We start from the raw sequence: 7,193 nt of genomic DNA, 5'->3' as shown, positions 1-7,193 counted from the left end.
TTTGGGCATGGAAATTAAATGAGATCGGGCAAAGAGGAAGCTCTAGTTAAACCACAGGAAGTATGTTGAGACAATACTGCATAGGTTTAATATGCATGATAGTAAACCGGTGAAGGTTCCTATTCCTATAGGTGTAATGTTATCTGTTGAACAATGTCCTAAGACACAAGAAGAGGAAGAGGACATGTCTCATGTTCCATATGCAAGTGAAGTTGATAGCTTGATGTATGTAATGGTTTGTACTAGACTAGACATTACACATGCAGTGGGAGTATTCAGAAGGTTTATGTCAAAACTAGGGAAGGAGCATCAGACAAAAATGAAGCAGGTTTTCAGGTATTTTCGTGGCACTAATGATTATGGTATATGCTACCAAGGAAGACCAATATTGGACAAGGTTTTGGACATCCATGGCTTTGTCGATGTAGACTGGGTTAGAGATCTGGATCAGAGAAGATCTACAAGTGGGTATGTGTTTAACCTATTTGGAGGTGCAGTTAGTTGGATGAGCAAGAGACAATTTGTAGTGGAACTTTCAACTATGAAGGCATAATACATGATAGCCACTCATGCAAGAAAGGAAACAATTTGGTTGGAGAGATGTGTTCAAGTATGGGGTTAGTACAACGAGCTATAAGGATAGACTGTGACAACCAAAGTTCGTTTTTCTTGGAAAAGAACCTTGCTTATCATTCAAAGAAAAAGAAAATTGATGTTTAGTATCAATTTTTGAGGGATATGGTTGAGGAAAAAAATGTGTTCTCGGTAAAGGTGGACACTTTGAAGAATGCGACAGATGCATTGACAAAGTTTGTGAGCACTGAGAAGTTTTCTTGGTGTAGAGAAGCAATGGGCGTTGCAGGGTTAGACCAATAACTAAGCTCTCTTGTGACCCCCTATGTGGAAAAGAAAACAAAATGTGGGAGAATGTTGGGTGTGTGTTATATTCTTTCCATGACTAGGCACACGTGTGAGGGGCATTAGCCCCACTACACAGCATTTGGGGCAGCGCCCCGGGAAAATTTTTATGGACCCTATATTAGTAGGGTGGACCAACCTACGGTTTTAACATAGTTACTAATCAAACGAGAAAATTACCAAGTACCCATTTTTTTGGGGTAGTAAAAAATCACCTAATTTTGAAAAGTGGTGATTCAGAATACACTTTTTTTTTGGAGCAAATTTTTGGCACTTCAAATTTTCTTATGTATCAATTATGAACATTTTTTTAAAATGTTAGTGATTTTCATGCCGATTTTGAAAAGTGTTGATGCAACATCAACCCCCACTTTTTTGGGGTTGATTTTTGACACTTTAAATTTTCTAATGTCTTCTTCTTCCCTAAGATATTTATTTTTATGTGTATTTATGCACTTGTGTGTTTTTATTTTTCTTTTCAATTTTTTTGTAATGAAATCATAATTTTTTCGCGTAGTTCAAAAAACAAATGGTCAATATTTTAAAGTTAGTATTTTTATATGTTTATGTAATGTTAATTAATATTTCAATGCACATCAAATAATTGTCACTAAAATAATAATAATTTTAAACATTTGACAAAAAAATACACATTTTCAATATAAATTTAATGAACAAGATATACATTTTGAGACTTTTTGTCAAAAATGACATGTCAAATAAACGATTTTTATGGGAAAAACCTAACGAAAAAAACTTTAATATATATATATATATATATATATATATATATATATATATATATATATATATATGAATTTTATGCTAAAAATTAATAGTAATCACAGTTTTTTTACAAAAAAATAATGATTCACATAAAAATTAAAGTGAAAATCAGACAATACAAGTATTGAACATATAACAACAATAATCAAATGTCCATTCTTCTCATAAAATCTCAAAGTCAAAACATTGCAAGTAAAAATAATGAATATCTCTCAAAATTGAGCTTGATTTGTAAGGATAACTTAAATGTGATCAACAATATCATATAATCCATGTTCATCATCTTCTACAGCTTCATTATTTTCTTCTTCCACAATATTTTTTTCTTGAGTTTCCTCATTTTCCTCTTCTAATGGATCTTTCATGTCTGCAAATCTCCCAAAGTGTCCTTTTCCAATCATTCCATATAATGGTGGTTGAGGTTCCTTTGCCTTTTTTTCCACACGTGATTCATTAAAATCTTATTTTCTCAAGCTAACTTCTTGCATTGCATCTGGAAGAAATTGAAGAGCATTAATTCTTTGTTAAATAAAATTGCATTTTAGTGGGTCTTTTTCAATCACAATGCAATTTCTTCCTTTTTGTAGGCAACATGCTAGTGTTGTACCTAATCATCAAGCACAAAAAAAAGTAAGTAAATTAATATAAACACATAAAAATGAAAAACGAAAATATTAAAATTCAATTTTATATAATAAAACTTACCTGAACCTAAAAATAAATCCAAAACCCAATTTGCTTCATTTGAACATAAATATATAAGATAGTTAATCAATGCTTGCGATTTTTGATAAATGTTAACTATCTCTCCTTTTGCGTCTTTATCCTCATATGTTAACTTTCTTACGACAACATCATGAACCAATACTTGGCTATGACTCTTTCCATCTACTTGATTTAAAAGAATAAACTTATAGCTATCATCTTTTGTCAAACATTCAACATGGATGAACTCACAATCACTTATAATTGGCTGATCTTCGAAAGAAATAAGATTTGACTGTTGCCTGTGACATGGCATAGTAAAAGTTCAATTAACTTGTACAATTTTTTTTTAACATTAATCAAACATACAGTTTCAATGTCTTACCATGTAAGATGCATCCTTGACTTTGCTTTTCCCTTGAGGCTTGTTAATAACATTGCAAATTGTGTGTTTGAATAAAATGTCACAAATCTCCAAAGTGGTGATGTTGTGACTTCTTAAAAGGCCGTAACCACTTTATTAAAAGCTCACTATCACTCCAATGTATGGGAAATTGAAACCATGAGGAATGTCTGCTATAACCATGGCATATTCCCTTTTAGGTATGAGTTTTGTGATGTCTTCGTAATCACCTTGTATTATTTGATATTCGATAGTGTCCATCCCATTCCAAATGAAATGAGTAAGAGTAGGATCAAGTTCAACATTTCTAAGACGATGTTTTTTCAGCCTTTCCAACTTAATTTTTTCAATAAAGCTTTTAAAAATATTTGGTACTCCACTCGCATCTTTCTTTGACATATTTAATGAAATAAATAAATATAAGTAATAAAATAAAAAAATTACATATGAATAAAATGAATGTAAAAATCAACATACCTTTTTGAATGCAAGATAAAAATCTTTAAGTGTTGTTGTAGAACTTGATTCTGGGTAGTTGCGTACAACATCATTCCAACTCTCTTCATTCAACATTCTAACCATATGTTCTTTTATTTTCATATAAATCTTATGACTGCGTAAATAAAGTAAAAATTGTTGATATAGTGATATGTATAAAAAAGAATACCAACAACAATATATTATATTTAAAAGAAAATTATAATCCAAAAAAAAGTAAAAATAATTCAACAAAATTACTTTTGAAATTCTGAGCACATTTCGTCCAATGAAAATTTTCCTGACTTCACATGAAATAATATTGATTTGACTAGTTTGTCATCCTTCACTCCTTGCAATGTTCTCCAAGGTGTGATAGTCATATCATCTAGAAGTTGCTTCATTTCAGGACCTGTCTTACTGTTGGTACATATTATGGGTTTAGAATTTTTAACCTTCTAATTTTTTATGGCAATATTCTCCCACATGTCGAAAATGTCATCAATCAATTCCCATATCTCCCTTGTTCTAAATGCCAACTAGAAAATGTTATCCATGCCTCTGAATAATTCTGAATTTATTTTGCCACCTTTTGAATTGATTTTATCCTTAATTTTATAACCCGTTTCCATATAATATTCCTTCTGAAAGCTTAAACTGACTTTTGTCTTATCCCCACCACATTTTTCTACAAATTCATTATGAATAAATCTGACCCTTTGGATGAAAGTCATAGACATTCTATACTCATTATCTACATTATGATCCCATGCCAATAACTTTGCCTATGTTTTCATTAAACCGACATAAATGATGCATTTCATTGTTTCAAAAAGAGAGTTATTGGGATATTCCTCGATCAACTGTCTTTTGGCCTTTGTTGAATGGTTCCCTCCAAACACATAATATTTGTATTCAAAATATTGTGTCCTATCAAATGCCTTTTTGTTGGGAACTTGATTTGTATCAACAAGAACCACATAATCCATCACATGTGCATATGGATTGTTCCTAAACAATGTTTTCGAATTATGGACATGTAGGTGATGTGCCTTTCTAATTTGATATTGATATTGTCCTTCAACTGACCTATAGAATGTTAGACAATTGGCATTGTTTGGATGGCCATTGGCCAAGTGAAGGCATCTGCAAGTGTGTTGACATTGATGTCAACAATCATACTGGGAAGATGTGATGGGCAATTGGCATTGCCTAACTATTGGTAGGAGCAGTGCCTAACTGTTGGCATTGATGTTAACTAGACTAGCTTGGATGCTTATCGTAGAAGATGTTGGTAGTGATGGCCTGGGAGGAATCCCATGGTTGTTCATGGTTTAAAAGGATTCCTACGATAGCTACAATATTTAATTAGAGAATCATCATAGCATTAAGCTTAGTGGAAAAACCATAAAATGATGATTACAGTGATGAGCCAGATGAAAGTTCTAGGTAACTGTAGGCTTCATCTAGAAAATCATCACAGTAGCAGGCTTATTGGAGAATCCATAAAATGATGATTACAGTGATGAACCATATGGAAGTCCATGATAGTTGCAGGCTTCATGCAAAGGACCACCATGGTGGGTGTGATTTTAGTTGTCTGGAGAGTCAAGGAGCATAAGATTGGCAGAGAGTTTGGAGTTAATTTAGAGGTAGAAGATGAGCTTAAAACCTACATCGGGCCCTCTCCATTGGAAATTTCTCTAGAAGATCCTTCCAATGATATGCAGAAGTCCAGAAATGGATTCCTAGTTCAAATGTTATGGCCTGCTGAAGTTCAAGGACTTGAATCCTTAGGCAGGAAAGAATATCGAGATATTGGAGATTGACGATCCAACATATTGGCATATCAGAGATCAATGATCCAACATATCAGAGACCGAAAGATCAGATATCGACACAATAGTGTATAGAAAATCAGAGGTCCAACAACATTAGACATATCGATGATCACACATCGGAGCATAAGGCATATTGATGATCGCACATCGGAGCATCAGGCATATCGACAATCGGAGAATCAAAACTTCTTCATGTGAACCCTTTAAAAAGTTGCAATATGGGTGAAGCATCGATAGCGCTAAAAGCTATTGGGGATGCTGATAAAGAATGAACAAAGGATTTCATTGCAAAACCAAAGGTCGGCGGGCCCTTTTTCTCTCTCCTTTAGTAGGACACGTGGTGGCATATGATTGGCTCCGATAAGGACACATGGTAGCATGTGATTGGCTTCGATAAGGACACATGGTAGCATCTGGTTAGCTCTAGTAAGGTATAGTGGTAGCTGATGTCAACATGACATGGCAATACGACAGGACATGTGGCATGCACATTCAACCATATTGGGTGGTCTAATGGGCCATAACTGGGTGACACGTGTCACCTCTAAGGAGTCACCACATGGCAGTGATGACGTCATATCGGAAGTTGGTGATCAGAGGATTGATGATATCAAAACTTTATAATAGTTGGTTATTGAAAAAGTTCCGATAAAGGGGCTCCGATGTGTTGGCACTTGGTCGAGGAAACTAATAGAGCCAAGGGCATAGAGTGAGGCTTAGCACCTAAGTGTTGTGGAGCATATTGGAGGTTGGATATTTTAGAACTCCGCTTTAAATGAATTTTGGAGAAAGTTATGATATGTGAAGCTTTCGATGTTGTTGGCGCTTGGTCATGGAGCCTAAAAAACCAAGGGTGCAAAGCAATAACATAAGGAGAAAGGCCCCTGATAGGATGCTAAAGGACTTAACACCTAAGTGCTATACTGACAGTCACAGGAAATGGTCCTATGGTAGAGATGTGATAATGAGCTAAGAAGAAGGGGTTAAAGGCCAATCGAAATATTTTAATATCATAACATCTTCTTAATAGAGTTACGAGATGTTTGGGATCCAAAATTGCATTGTGGTCTAAAATCTTCGATATAGCAGCAAAAAGGAGTATTGAAGGTTGGATGAGTTGACAGCTGAAGAGTAAATGAGCGCAGAGGAGTTGGTCGCTGGAATAAATGATGCTTGTCAAAGATCAACAGAAAACTCTGATACAAGGCAACAAGGACTGATCCAGGTGGATATTGGTGGCCACCTGCCAAGTCCACCTGGACCCCCACCATTGTCTTTCTCAGCATTTTCAGTTTCCTTAATTGTAGCACAACTTACTATTTTTAGTAGTTTTTCGGGTCTTGAACTTCCGGAGCCGTTTTGAGGCCCTAAACGACGTTTTTTGGGGAATCCGGGGGCAACACGAGTCCATGGAATGGACTGGTGTTGCCCGTTCCAACAATGATAGTGCTCGGATAGATCTTTCTAATGAGCTATTGTACACGTTAAACGGAGATCATATGCCAAAGTTACGACCCCGGGAAGTTGATGTACCAACTTACCCCCAAACGGGGCCCACAGTTTGGCGTTTCATCTCCTAGGGTTAGGTTTTGGAATGTTAAGGGTTTTCCATTGTTTCTCAACAATAAATAGGCCTTCGAGCCTCATTGTAAGACAGTTCAGAGGCATGTAGCCATCACATCTCTTCTCAGAGATAAGCTACCATCGCCCTAGCTAGTTTATTTCCATTTCTGATTGTAAGCATATTTCAGTATTTTCCATTAATGAAATGAAGTATTATTTCCGCTGCATCTTTGTGTATATGGTTATCTCTGTAATTTGTTTCGTTCCTGTTTAAATCCGGATCAGTGGTATCAAAGCGGTCTGCTTTTTCTCTGTTTTTCTTTGCATGTCCCCAACAAGGTCGGGATATAAGGAGTTAGGGCTTGAACTGGTTGAACCTTTGCAAGACCAGCCTCGCAAATCCCGACGACCTCCCATGGCGGATGAGAAGAAAGACGAGGGGGCAGGAGATCCCATGAAAATCTTGCTCGAAGAAGCCCTCGAGCGACAACGGAACGCGA

The sequence above is a fragment of the Pinus tabuliformis genome, chromosome 1_1 (genome assembly GCF_031772625.1).
Source record: "Pinus tabuliformis cultivar Carrire ecotype Pingquan chromosome 1_1, CPIR1, whole genome shotgun sequence".
In the NCBI taxonomy this organism is placed as follows: domain Eukaryota; kingdom Viridiplantae; phylum Streptophyta; class Pinopsida; order Pinales; family Pinaceae; genus Pinus; species Pinus tabuliformis.
This window is presented reverse-complemented; position numbering follows the sequence as displayed.